Below are 15,003 nucleotides of genomic sequence, written 5' to 3'. Positions count from 1 at the left end.
TGTTCTTGGTCTACTCACACTACTTAACAATTAGATGTTTGAAACGAGAAGTTTCAGAGCTCAGTGTCTCGATACAATTACCAGTGATCAATAAGGGACTAAAATTGATTGGAAACTCTCCGATTCCAAAAAGACGTTGTCGCGAGAATGTGGGATCGAGCTCTTGGATGGCTACCAAGATACAACGAGTATCACAAAGCTTGAAGCAAATGTTTGGCGTCAAGTTTGGGGAAGCTGAAATAGCTATTCACGACTTAGCTCTGATGATCGCCCAAATAAAAGAAGCCTTCCATGCCTCGGGGACTTTATATGAACGGAAAATTGAATTGATGACAATGCTACCAAAGACTTGGAGTATTTCGCACATGGCGCAGACAATTGGTTCGACGGGAGCGTCCCGTTTGACCGCGTTAATATTGACCACGGTCCCGATTGACCACGTTGATATTGAGCACGTTGCAATTGACTACATTGCGATTGACCACGTTGTGATTGACCACGGTCCCGATTGACCACCGTCCCGATTGACCACGGTCCGGATTGACCACGGTCCCGATTGACCACCGTCCCGATTGACCACGGTCTCGAATAATTTATAAAGTGAGGCTCACGTGCATGGGGGGTGCAGGGGGGGCGAAGCCCCCCCCCCGCTCACGCTTAAAGCGAAATACATTTCCTAGCCGGGCACGCCGAAGGCGTGGGGGGCGAGGCACCCCCGCCCACACTTTTAAGTTTACTCACACAATGGGGGGGTGGAGGGGGGGGCAAAGCCCCCCCCGCCCATACATGTACTTTGATATATTATATAGGATCAATCGGGACCGTGGTCAATCAGGAACGTGGTCGATATCAATGTGGTCAATCGGGACCGTGGTCAATCGGGACGGTGGTCAATTGGGACCGTGGCCAATCGGGACCGTGGTCAATCGGGACCGTGGTCAATCGGGACCGTGGTCAATCGGGACGGTGGACAATCGGGACCGTGGTCAATCGGGACCGTGGTCAATCGGGACCGTGATCAATATCAACGTGGTCAATCGGGAACGTGGTCGATATCAACGTGGTCAATCGGGACCGTGGTCAATCGGGAACGTGGTCAATCGGGAACGTGGTCAATCGGGACCGTTGTCAATCGTAACCGTGGGCAATCGTAACGTGATCAATATTAACGTGGTCAATTTCAACGTGGTTAAACGCAACGAGGTCAATCTCAACGTGGTCAATAGGGACCGTGGTCAATCGGGATCGTGGTAAAATGGGACCGTGGTCAATCGGGACCGTGCTCAATCGCAACGTGGTCAATATTAACGTGGTCAAACGCAACGTGGTCAATCTCAACGTGGTCAATCTCAATGTGGTCAATCAGGACTGTGGTCAATCGGGACCGTGGTCAATTGGGACGGTGGTCAATTGGGACCGTGGTCAATCGGGACCGTGGTCAATCGGGACCGTGGTCAATCGAGACCGTGGTCAATCGGGACGGTGGTCAATCGGGACCGTGGTCAATCGGGACCGTGGTCAATCGCAACGTGGTCAATATCAACGTGGTTAATCGCAACGTGGTCAATTTCAACGTGGTCAATCGGGACCGTGGTCAATATTAACGTGGTCAAATGGGTGCCACTCGGTTCGACATATCACATGGCAAAGATAGCAAAAAACCTCGCAACACAGGGAGAAGTATTATCCATGGACCTAAAAAGAAAAGGTGAATATAATGAGAGGTGAATTTAATAAAAGTGAATAAAATAAAAGTGAATTTAATAAAAGTGAATAAAATAAAATTTATCATCTCACTTTAGGCAGGTGTTTGCCAGCCGAGCTAGTGCAGGAAGTGATCAATTTTTACCATGATGATGACGTGAGTTCTTTCCGGCCCGATAAAAAAGAGTTCTTGTCTCGTCGTAATAATGAGGGTGTTCGAGTTCAGCACCAAAAGCGCCTTCTTCTTGGGAATCTAAGAGAATTATATCACCGATTCAAAGAGATCCACTCCGATATGTCTATCGGATTCTCATCATTTGCAGAACTGCGTCCTGATTACTGCGTTCTGGCAGGAAGTGGAGGAACCCATATACTGTGTGCGTTTGTTCGAGCCACCAGAACTTTAAATTAATGATGACAGGTAATTCAATTCATGTTTTTTATCACGCAAATGATTAATTTGTGCCGAAAATTTTTTTTATTGTAGTGATTGATTTTGCGGTTTAAAAAATAATTCTTGTGGAAAACAGCCATATTATGGTAAAATTCTCATTGTTAATTTGAAAATATAAATATTATTTATACACATAGATCTATAAACAATTAACAGATAATTTATTAAACTCACGTTACTCATAGAACACTGTCGTGCATTATCAATTGTTCACTTTTTTCAGACCTAAAGAATTGTAATATTTATTACACTCTCGATTGGAGCGACAAACAATCGAACAATCCGCTATGTATCGTTCCGATCAATTTATTGATTTATTGGTGATCTACAATTTTTTTTATCAATCGCTTTGTTTTTTTACGATAGTGTGTAGAGAATATTAAAAAATTTTATAATCAAGTACTACAGCCGGAACAAATTAATTAATTAGTCTACTTTTTAATTTAATTTTACAATAAGATTTTTTATTTTTTAGGTTGCAAATTACAAGTTCTTTCACGCCAGCAAAGTGTCCAGTTCGAGACGTACGAGGATGTTTTACAGCTATTGATATGCCGCGATTTCAATCCTATTTGTCATTTCAATCGTTGCGCTCAATGTCCTGGAGATGCGGTTTTAAAAAAAATAATAACAGGATTATTCAGCGAAAATAATGTCGAATCCGTTACGTACAAGTCTTGGATAACGAAGCCGCGCTGCACTCTAATAACAAAGACTTGCAGCGCTGAGGAATTTGTAGAAGTTTTCTGCAATAAAGCAAGATCTCTTCTGCAACAATCTTTCATAGCTAAGCAACAATCTAGTTATCGGAGATTCGTCAAAGATAATTTAGCAAATAATGAATGTATGGCAATTTGCGACTTCGCCGAAAACTATGCAATCATCATTCAGGACGCGGCCCCAGGATTTCATTGGAACAATAATCAGGCGACTGTCTATCCTGTAGTTTTATATTACAAATCCAATGGAATACTGAGCCACAAAAGTCTTACAATCATCTCGGATTGTTTGCATCACGACGCCATCACGGTTTGGGCGTTTTCGCGATTTGTGAACGAATTCATGAAGTCTCTCGTACCACACATCTCGAAAATAATTTATTTTTCTGACGGAGCACCGCAGCAATTCAAAAATTTTAAAAATTTCTCAAACATTTACTACCACGAGGTCGACTTTGGTGTTCGCGCTGAATGGCACTTCTTTGCCACTGCTCATGGCAAAGGGCCATGTGATGGAATCGGTGGGACGCTGAAACGCTTAGCTGCGCGAGCAAGTCTTCAACGTCCTACCGACCAACAAATTTTGGAACCGATGTATTTATTTAACTGGGCTAATGAACCGGGCACACTGCCATCCATCACTGTCAAGTATTGGGACAAAAAAAATTATGAAATCGCCGCCGAATTTTTGACAGGTCGGTACGATCAAACGAAAAGAATACCTCAGACTCAACATGTCCACTGCGCCATACCAAGTAAAAATTATAAATTAATTGTTAAAGATTACTCATTTTCGAATAATTATACTGAGCACAAAATAATAAAATAATAAATAATATGTTCTTAAATAAATGTACTTAATGAATTAAATTTCCTCATAAATCTATTTTTTTCGCCTTTCCCACACTGCTCATCGCAATTGTCGTGTGCTATGCCGAGATCTTCATCATAGTAACGTCAATCACTAAAAAAAAGTATATCTAAATAGATTCAGAATTGTCTGAAACGCGTTTTTAATTACACTTTTGTGAGTCAAATATTACTACTGTCTCACAAAAAAATCTATAAAAAATTCCCAAGTTTTCTGCGCAACTTCGGACTAGTCTTAATATTTTTCTAATACTCCCTAGAATATTCCCTATAAATTTAAAAAAATAGAAAATGCCCAGCAAACACCAAATATAATTGATATATAACGTAGGAGTAACAGATAATATAACAGGTATTATACTGTAGTAGCATAACAGTTATATAACTTTACTTTATTATTATAATATAACTAGGTTATAAAACTATTATGCTGCTCCGTTATTTATATGTTATAATAAATGCACATTAATACAACTGCAATATATGCGTGTTATACAACAACGGTTGCGTTGATATTATATAAATGTTATATAACATAATTTCAATTACCGCCGGAATTATATAACCTCGATAGCATGCGCCATAGCGGCGCGCGCAAGTTCGCGGTCTCTTTCCGCTTCTGCTAGTGCCATCGTGTCACGATCGTGACAATATACATTTAGAAGACCGCGCCCGTCCGTGGAAGATCGTGAACCGCGTTCGCGGGTGTCTCGTGTGCGCGACGGCCCGTCGCTCGTGAAAGGACGCGATGCCGGCGAGAGACGGTCGAGGACGTGCCTTTGATTCGCCCTCGTACGAGAGATAACCTATTTGAAGGTATGTACATATAGGTTAGAAGCTAGGTTAGAACACGTTGTGCATATCATACTATAATATAGGTCTCTTTCCGCAGTTCCGCTAGTGCCATCGTGCCACGATCGCGACGTGATCGCGACGATATACATTTAGAAGACCGCGCCCGTCCGTGGGAGATCGTGTACCACGTTCGCGGGTGTCTCGTGTGCGCGACGGCCCGTCGCTCGTGAAAGGACGCGACGCCGGCGAGAGACGGTCGAGGACGTGACTTTGATTCGCCCTCGTACAAGAAATAACCTACTAGAAAGTATGTATATATACGTTAGAATAAAATTTGGTGATAATAATATTTTTAAGCATTTTTAATTATTTATATATGTATAATATATAAATGTGTATATGTATATTATATTATACATAATGTATATCATACATGTATAAATAATAAAAAATGTTTAAAAATATTATGAAATATGATTCTTATAATTTTTGTATGATTAATGCTGCCTATACAATATAACTTGTTAAAAGTAATTTCTAAATAATTTTATTTTACTATGAAATGGATACTAATTGTATGACTTGAATTAAAAAATTATAAATTTAAACATTATAGTTATTTCAAACTATTTTTTTCCATTTTTTAACGTAATGTAATATTTGTATAGCATTTTATCTGAGAGTGACCACAACTTGCCTGCATCATGCCTAAGGATATACAGTATTTATCTAAGAGACGAAAGAATCAGTTAATAAATTATAAATTACATTGTCATGAAGATCCTCCTTTGTTGCAATCAGTTGTTCGGAACATAGCACTTTCTCCAGTACTTGAAGCGGTAGATGAGGCGGTAGATGAATCGGTAGATGAAGCAGTAAATATTGGTTGTATTTCTTATAGAAATGTTACAGATCTAAACGGATTAGATGCGTTAGAATCACAGTCTCATGTAGAAAGCAAACATGAAGAACCTCATTTTGAATCACAAAATGACACTCCTGTGACATTGGAAGATGTCACAGATTGTATGGATGAAACGACTTTACGAACAGATTTACAAAGATTAATAATGGAAGATAATATTTCACATAACACTGCTAACAAATTACTTTTGATTCTAAGAAAACACGGTCATGTAGAATTGCCTAGTGATGTTAGAGTTTTACTTCAAACCCCACGAAATGCGTCCGTAAAAGTTATAGGTAATGGTCACTACATACACTTTGGCCTTTCTTTTGCTCTGGAGCGATCCATAAAAATATATCTCAAATTTTTGAAAACAAAGGAAATAAAATTAAATGTAAATGTAGACGGTTTGCCACTGTCCAAGAGTTCTGGCAGATAATTTTGGCCTATTATGGCATCTATTGAGGAAATTGATGTTTATACAGTGCCTTTCATAATTGGAGTATATCATGGAGTATATCATGGAGTATGCGCAAGCCTAATGATGCTAACGAATTTCTAACTGATTTTGTAAATGAATTTATTGAACTTTCTCAACGTGGTATAACTGTTTACAATGAAACATATACGGTTGTTATTAATACAATAATATGTGATGCTCCGGCTAGATTATTTATTAAATATACCAAAAGTCATACTGGATATTTTTCATGTTCTAGATGTGTACAAGAAGGCGATTTTTTCCACAATAGAGTCATTTTTCCTGAAATTGATTGTACTTTACGTACAAACGAAACATTTATAAATCGAATTCAAATTGAACATCACATAGGTAATTCTATATTAGAAAAATTATTAATTGATATGGTTTTACAAATTCCACTGGATTATATGCATCTAGTTTGTTTAGGTGTTATGAAAAGATTGCTGCAATTATGGGTTAAAGGCAACAAAAATATTATATTGTCAGCAGAAGGTGTAAATTCAGTTTCGAATTACCTAATTGCAATTAATAAGTCCTGCATTCCATCTGAATTTGCTAGAAAACCAAGAAGTTTACATGATCTGGACAGATGAAAAGCTACAGAGTTTCGTCAATTCTTACTGTATACTGGAATTGTTATTATGAAATCAATAATGCGACCGATACTTTATAATCATTTTGTCTCTCTTAGTGTTGCTATAAGGATATTAAGCGATCCGCAATTATGTATATTATTTAATGCTTATGCGAATTCTTTATTAGTATGGTTTGTTTCCAATTATGGAAATATTTATGGTAATGAATATTTGTCATACAATGTTCATAATCTCGTTCATCTTGCCAACGATGTAAAAACTTTTGGTCGTTTAGACAATTTTAGCTGCTTTAAATTTGAAAATCATATGCAAAAAATTAAACAGAAGCTACATCAATCTGGAAAACCATTACAAGAATTATCAAATCGAATCTTTGAAGAATTACAAGTACCAATCCAACCGCACAATCACACGATGCAATATCCAATTGTTGTTTATAAACATCGATTAGATAATAAGGACATTTCTTATCTACAGTTTAAATGTTTCAAGATTGGAATAAATAAAAGTGACAATTGTGCTTTTCTCGATGACAACTCTGTGGTTTTTATTTTAGATATATTTGAAGAAAATCGGGTGTTATGTACCCGTGTAAAACGTTTTATAAATTCAAAATCGTTTTTTACTACACCGTGCGATTCGAGAAAGCTTGGCATATTTGTATTATCAAACACTACTACATTTGACATTATAACAATTCCAGTAACACGAATACAAAAGAAATGTTTTAAAGTGAAATATCTCGATGAAGTTGATTCTTGTGTTATAATACCGCTTCCTCTTACTAATAATTAGGTGCAGTACAAGTTTATTTTAATATGTTTTAATGTTAACTTCGCAATAATTTTGTACTTTAATCTGAACTTTCGTTTTTTATTATAAATATCGTGCAAATTTTGATATCTTGAGTTCTGAAGGTTAACAAAAGGTTGGTATTTCGGTGTAAAATTGTTTAGTAAGACCTTTTTAGTAAGTACTATTACTTTACATGAATTTCATTTTCATCAAGTTTCATCAATTCGGAAATTTGCTGCTGTAAGATACGTCAAGTAATTACGACAGAAGTGCGCTTCTAATAATTTTGCATTGCTTTTACCGCATCTCGACTAGCGTCTCGGGCTTCTGAAACAAGCTGCGCTGACTTGTTTGCAGAAACCAAGGATGTGTATTAAACTGCGAGAAGAGATATATGTATTCTCCGAGTGCTGAAGATATTTTAGTGATATATTTATTAATATTCTAAATATATTTGTTAATCTGCACTTTGCTTTCGGAATTATGGAAAGTTGCATATTATACGAGGGTCGTTCAATAAGTCCTTAGAAAAAAATAGAAAAACAAGTTATTTTGGGTCGATTTTTTTTTATTTTTCAACATAATCTCCTTTTAGATTTTCTAAGGACTTATTGAACGACTTTCGTAATTAATTGAATTAATTTAATTAATTTTATAAGCAAATGTTACATATATGTATACTTTGAAAAAAATTTGCAATAATATTTCTAATAAAATGATTATTAAATATTTATATTTGTCCCTTTTCTACGCAAAAACATTTATGTCTTTTGCACATACTAATTCCAGAAAAGGTTTTTAAATTAATTTCAAGCAAAAGCAAATAAAACAGTTTGTTTTCGCTTAGAATTAATTTAAAAACCTTTTCTGGAATTAGTATGTACAAAAGGCAAATTATAAATTAATTAATATACAATAAAATGTATGATAACAGTTACACTGCAGTTATATTACAATAATGCTTTAAATTATATTACTGCTATATAAATGTTATATAACATCGCTATATTTATATTATATAACTGCAATAATCCATGAGTACGAAATTACCACTAACGTACTACTTACATTTAACAACTACGTTATATTATCTGTTACATTTTGTTATATAGTGGCAATATAATCGTTATATATTTGTGTTTGCTGGGTGGGGTTTTCGAGATATTCAAATTTTTGTTTTTTTACTTTATTAGTTTAAAATTATTATTATAAAAATTTGGAGTAATTTTTTTTTAAACTATGATCTAAATAGCGTATTTTATGTTCAATGAATTTTTTTCTTAGACGTCTAATAGGCGAAAAAATTCATTAAAAATTTTGCAGTCATTTTGCGCAGGCTCTATTTCGGAAACGCTACATTTATTATAGAAACGATCTTACATGGGTATAGTACTCGTAAAGACCTGTTAAAAAACGAACAGCCATCAAAAATAAAAAGGTCGAAGTTTGACCCCTTGCGAATTGGCGTGGAATGCCCCATATATATATTCTCTCTTTGTAATTGGCGCAGTATTAAAAGATTTCACATATTTTTTTTTAATAGATACCACTTGTTACTTAGGTTTTTTCGAGGTAGATATCACTTGGATTGAATAAAGTAACAATTTTGTAATATAATAATTTTGTTAAGAAAAATTAAAGCTACTACCACCTAGGTTAGCATAGATTTAATTTATTTTGCTTCCTCATAGAGGAAGCTTTGTTTTCGTAAATTTCGTATATGAACCTTTGATTGCGTATAAAGTTGGGTCTAGTCAACCAAATTTAAATGAATTAGATATGAAATAGGGGTAGAAGAAACCAAAGAAAAGATTGTTTTTTGAGTTTTTGATGCCAATACGTTCAGTGTTTTAAAATGTCGAAATACCGCATTAAAATCGCATGTCCGTATGTGTGTATGTGCAGATTTGATGTCCGTGGTTGTTCTAACTTTCGCAAATATTGAGATATCGGGCTGTTTTTTTTTAATCGATAGAGTATCATTCAAGGAAGGTTGGTATTGAATTTGGCGATGATCGGTAAAGGGGTTCTTTTAAAAAAAATTTTTTAATTTTTTTAGAAATGTCCGTGGTTGTTCTAACTTTCGCAAATATTGAGATATCGGGCTGTTTTTTTTTTAATCGATAGAGTATCATTCAATGAAGGTTGGTATTGAATTTGGTGATAATCGGTAAAGGGGTTCTTTTTTAAAAAAGTTTTGAATTTTTTTAGAAATGCCCGTGGTTGCTCTAACTTTTGTAAATTTTGAAATATTGGACTATTTCTAATTTTATTATATTCTTCAGTCTTTTCTACCCCTATTTCATATATAATTCTTTAAAATTTGATTCATCAGTTCTCGTGTTACACACATTTGAAATTTCGGAGAATTCGTACATACATAGAAACTTTATAAAGCTGGGTCTAATCAATAAAATCTTAAATAATTATATATAAAATAAGGGTATAAAGTTGCCAAGAATATAATAAAACTATAAATAGCCTGATATTTCAAAATTTGCCACACATATTTCACATATAAAAAAATTATAGACCTTTGATCGTGTATAAAAATGGATCTAATCAATCAAATCTTAAAGAATTATATATGAAATAGGGGTAGAAAAGACCTAAGAATAGGGGAAACCGGGGCTAGACCGCTACCGGGGTAAATCCGCTAAATCAAATATCTCGGAACCTGTATATTGTGCGAACTCGCTATTAACATTGTAAACGCTGCTTATGGTACCCATGTGACCAACGGAGTTTCGGCAGGTTACCTGCCGTGTTATGATTTTTACGAGGGCAAACGTGTTTTCGGAAGGTGAAAGTGAAATTTTCTGCGCGTGGAAATATTGTAATATCTGCAATAATATTTGCTCTCCAAATCTCGAGGTACGTGATTATAAAAAGTAATGCATGCTGAACACGAATCCAGTGTAGTTTTTTCATTATCGTTAATGTCTAATATTTCGTGGGCGATCAAACCTGAAACTTATGTTTGGGGCTTATCCGCTAAGCACCCGGGGCTGGTCCGCTAGTCTCGTCACTGTGGCGCGCCGGGCGCACGACTTCAGCTCACGGCGATTTCAGGTTAGGTTTCCCTCGAGCGGCGTGATTCTGTCTTCCCTTGCACGTGCGTCAGTGTCAGTTTGTGTAGGAGGAAAATGGTACGCACGTATCGTCGCAAAACGGGTGTTTTGGCCGACCGAAAATATGGCGGACCATTGTTTTCGAGATCGCTCGCGCTCACGGCACGTCGGCGAGGTACGGCGAGACACGGCACGGCTCTGAGATCCCGCGATTTCCGCGCGAGAGTTGACATGCCGCGCGCGCGGTAGATCGTCGTTGTTGGTCGTTGTGTCAGTGACAGTCACGCGTGCAACCGCATCGTCCAGCGTTCGCCGCATCGTCTCGGCGTCATTGTCGCCGCCGTTGTAGTGGTGGTGGTGTCGGTGGTGGTGGTTGTCGTCGTCGTCGTCGTCGTGGTCATCGTCGTTTTCGTCGTCGTCGTCGTCGTCGTGGTGGTCGTGGCCGTCGTCGTCGTGGTGGTCGTGGCCGTCGTCGTCGTGGTGGTCGTGGCCGTCGTCGTCGTCGTCGTCGGCGCGTCGAGGAATTGGCGCGAGGACGCCGTCGAGTCGGTAAAATGGTCGCGCTCCACCGCGAGCTTTTCTAACCCCCCTGTCGCTATTTATCGCTCACCCGCGAGAAACGCGGCTTGGTTAGGTTGCTCGAGGGTCCGCGCTGATCCTATGGCACCGGAACGCCGTCACGCGTGTTCCCCGTGGTTGCCCGCGTTGACAATGTGATGTGCCGTTGGGGAGTTTACGATTTGGTTAACCTCTGTATTCACGTGCCTAAATTGTTTTATGGAATAAGTAAAACAATTATTTTTTAATAATGTTTCGCATAAAAATTTTTAATAAATTTTTATATTTTTCTCTTAAAAAACAATTATTAAAATGTATCCTATCATTTTTCAGGATTAGATGTACGTATATGTATTGAAAATTAAGTGTAACGGATTAACCCCGGGGGGGTGACGGTTCAACCCCGGCATTTTTGAGATTTCAATTTTTGCACCGTTGTCGTTTTTGCTCTATACCGGTTAAACAAAGCGACGTAGATAAAAATTTCCTGTATAAATTTGTAGCTAAAGGTTCACTCTTTACAGTGGTATACCACATTTAACTACAATTATTTATTTTGTTGTTAAAAATCGGCACCGAAAAAAAACTAACGGTCTAGCCCCGGTCTCCCCTACAATAGAAATAGTCCGTGGTTGCTATAACTTTTGCAAATTTTGAAATATTGGGCTACTTCTAATTTTATTATATTCTTCAGTCTTTTCTACCCCTATTTCATATATAATTCTTTAAGATTTGGTTGATTAGACCCAGTGATACTCTATCCCAATAATACTCTATCCATCAAATAACTTAGGGTAGATTGAGACGAATCGGATTACGAGCTATTTTATCGTGCTAATCAGTAATTCGATTTGTTTTGGTCTATCCTATACATTTTTTAGGCAGAAATCGGTAACTTTTTCACTAATCTTCGCCAAATTCAAAATATCATCCCTTTAATGATACCTTATGTATAAGATTACATGTATGACTTGTACACTTTTTAGGCAAAAATCGGTTACCCCTTCACCGATTATTGCCAAGTTCAACACCAATATATCTTTAATAATACTATTAAAATATATTTATTATTTATAATAAAATAATTGTACATTATATAAATATAATTATATATTATATAAAATAATTAAATAATTGTACATTATATAAAAAATGTTAATCTGTTTTAATTTTTTTCTTCTTTTTTTCTTCATCCTTATTATTTTCTTTGCGCTTTTTATTTTTCTCTGCTTCATTTTTTGCTGCTTTTTTTCCGCTGCTTTTTTCTCCGTAGCTTCTTTCTCCGCTGCTTCTGTCTTCGCAGCTTCTTTTTCTGCAGCTTCTTTTTCTGCTGCTTCTTTTTCTGCTGCTTTTTTCTCTGCTTCTTCTTCTTCGTATTTTAGCATTACGTCTAATAATATTTCATCCATACCGTCTTCTAAAACTGAAATTTTATAACCATAAATATTTTAGTTAATTATATATACATACGTTATGCATGTATTATCTGTTATGCCAATATTTTATTGTGTTTACTAAATTGATACCTATATTAACAATAAATACTTACTACTTTTTAATTCTTCCATTTCGTGCAGCAATTTGATTATTCACGTATTGTATCAATCAATATCAATATTAATCGAACATAAATGTATCGAAATGTTGAAGTCGTAGTCGTTATAGCGCGATGCTAATTGATCATTTCGCTTATGTGTCGCGCGGCTTGCTTCGCATATTATCGTGTGAGATTTGTTTATAACAGTACGAGGTTATTTATTTTGCGCTGAGAATTAAGATTCTCTTTAAGCGTTAAATGTGTGAGAGAGAGAAAGAGCTAAGTAGAGAGAAAAGAATAAGGTATTTATAAAATAAAAAATATAAAATTAATGTAATGTAATAAATAATAGAATGGAATTAATAATTGAGAGAGAGAGAGAGAGAGCGAAGAAGAAGGTATATATATTAAATAATTAGTAATATAATTAATAATATTAATAATTAATTCTTTAAGATTATTTTTGGCATTCTCGGGCGTGTTTCCAGCCGTGATTTATCAAGAACGCCGGAATATATGACAGGATTGACAACAAAGGTTAAAGGAGAACTTGTAATGTATAATTGAGAAACGGACATAAATTGTGAATTGGGAAGATCATATATTTTCTGAAAAATTCAGGTACATTGATTAAAATGAGACACGTTATATCTAGTTTTTGTTCTTACGCTTTCTCTCTCTCTCTCTCTCTCTCTCTCTCTCTCTCTCTCTCTCTCTCTCTCTCTCTCTCTCTCTCTCTCTCTCTCTCTCTCTCTCTCTCTCTCTCTCTCTCTCTCTCTCTCTCTCTCTCTCTCTCTCTCTCTCTCTCTTTCTCTCTCGCTCTCTCTCTCTCTCTGTGAGTATCATTGCTTGTCTATTCTCTTTGCTCCTGCTTTAAGCGAATCTATTTTCTGCCGTAAGCCGCCTTCGGGCCATTTTGTTGCAGGTATTAGCAGGTTTTTTGTTGCTTGTCACGTGCTATCATTATCTTTCTGGTGCTTGCTACCTAATTAGAAGCATTTCTGTGGCAAATATCATCGCTTGTTCTAACCTAATTCTTGGCTGTTCCTGTGGAAGACGTTGATCTCAGCTGCGCATGCGCCTATCGTTGCCGATCTTCCATATCTACATGCTATTTTCTGAACACGTGCTATCTAAGTGACTGCTGACTCTGCGATATTTCTTGTGATCTATACGGAATACTCTGATCGCGGATCGATACTACAGAACTCTACTTTTAAGTGATTAAGCGATTGTAGATAACACATGCAGCGTACGTGTATTAAGTGTACTAAACGGATTGCTGGTGAATCTGTTTCATGTGCTGTGTGTCATAGAGCATTTCATCCGGGTTGTGTCAAAGCTTACGTAGATACGAAGTCCGCTAGTGCTTGTTGTAAATTACAATTTTTAAATATGCCATTTACTAAAGTATCTGACATTGTTGATGCCTCGCTTGGCGGTGCACGTATGCATTCCACTACGCATGACACTATGCATGACACTACACATGACTCTACCAATGATCTTTTGCGTGGATTGATTGCGAAGTTTTCCGCTTTTATGGACGGTCAGCAACGTACTAACAAAGAACTAAGTGATAAACTTAATCACTTGAATCGGCTTGCTGACACCGTTGGTCAGAATAGTCAGCGCATTGCCAAATTGGAGCAGGATAGCGCTGAACTTATTCGCGAAATTCACGACTTGAAATCTGCTCAGTCATTTCAGGGAACTAATGGGGGAAATGAGTTAATCATTTCGGGTTTACCATTGGCGTTATCTGTTGCTCCATCTGAGCTTGCCAGGAATGTGCTAAAGGCATTGGACGTTCCTGACTTGTCTTGCCATATTCTCGGTGTCAGAACTGTTAAGAAGGCACTGTCGGCGACTTCCACTGTTGCTGCATCTTCCGGCTCAGTCGTTGTTACCTTGGCCTCGAGTGCCGTGCGCGATATGGTTATTTCAAAAAAGCGGGAAAAGGGTGTTCTCAAATGTAAGGACGTATGCGGTGGTAACTCAGATCGTTACATTTATGTAAACGAGTTGTTATCCAAGAGCACTTACGACATGTTACAACGGGCTAAGAGTGTTGCTAAAGAGAGGTCGTATAAGTATGTCTGGGTAAGGAATGGTCAAATATGTGTTAGGTCTTCTGATGGTCAACCTGTTATTCATATTGATTCCGACACTGATCTAGCTAAGCTTATCTGACTGGTCCGACCGGCTCGTTCCTTGTTCTTTGATCGTTCGGCTTAATCAACATGTAATTCTTCTGGGATACGTTTTGCTGAACTCAACGCTTATTCCTTTCGTAGACATATCGACTTGCTTGCACGTGAAATTGGATAACATTGTTTCTGGTATAGAACCTCTAGTGCTTTCATTCCTTATTATTAGTTCGTAAATTGCGCTGCGCCTTAGTTCTTAGTTTTATATACACTATTTAGTTCTCTTTGGTAATACTGCTCCTTATCTTATTCTTTTTCACTGTACTTATTATTAGTTAAGTTACGTTAGTTCTTAGTTTTTTT

General features: G+C 37.0%; 1 pseudogene; it reads left to right on the top strand.

Annotated features, from left to right (window-relative positions):
• Positions 1 to 5,246: 5,246 nt before the first annotated feature.
• On the top strand, positions 5,247 to 7,324 carry LOC139783506 (uncharacterized; annotated as a pseudogene).
• The last annotated feature ends 7,679 nt before the right edge of the window (positions 7,325 to 15,003 follow it).

The sequence above is a fragment of the Temnothorax nylanderi genome, unplaced genomic scaffold (assembly GCF_030848795.1).
Source record: "Temnothorax nylanderi isolate EJ_2023f unplaced genomic scaffold, tnyl_v1.0 TNYL_tig0507_pilon, whole genome shotgun sequence".
Classification (NCBI taxonomy): domain Eukaryota; kingdom Metazoa; phylum Arthropoda; class Insecta; order Hymenoptera; family Formicidae; genus Temnothorax; species Temnothorax nylanderi.
The sequence above is the reverse complement of the archived record's forward strand: the minus strand, read 5'-3'. Positions and strand labels throughout refer to the sequence as shown.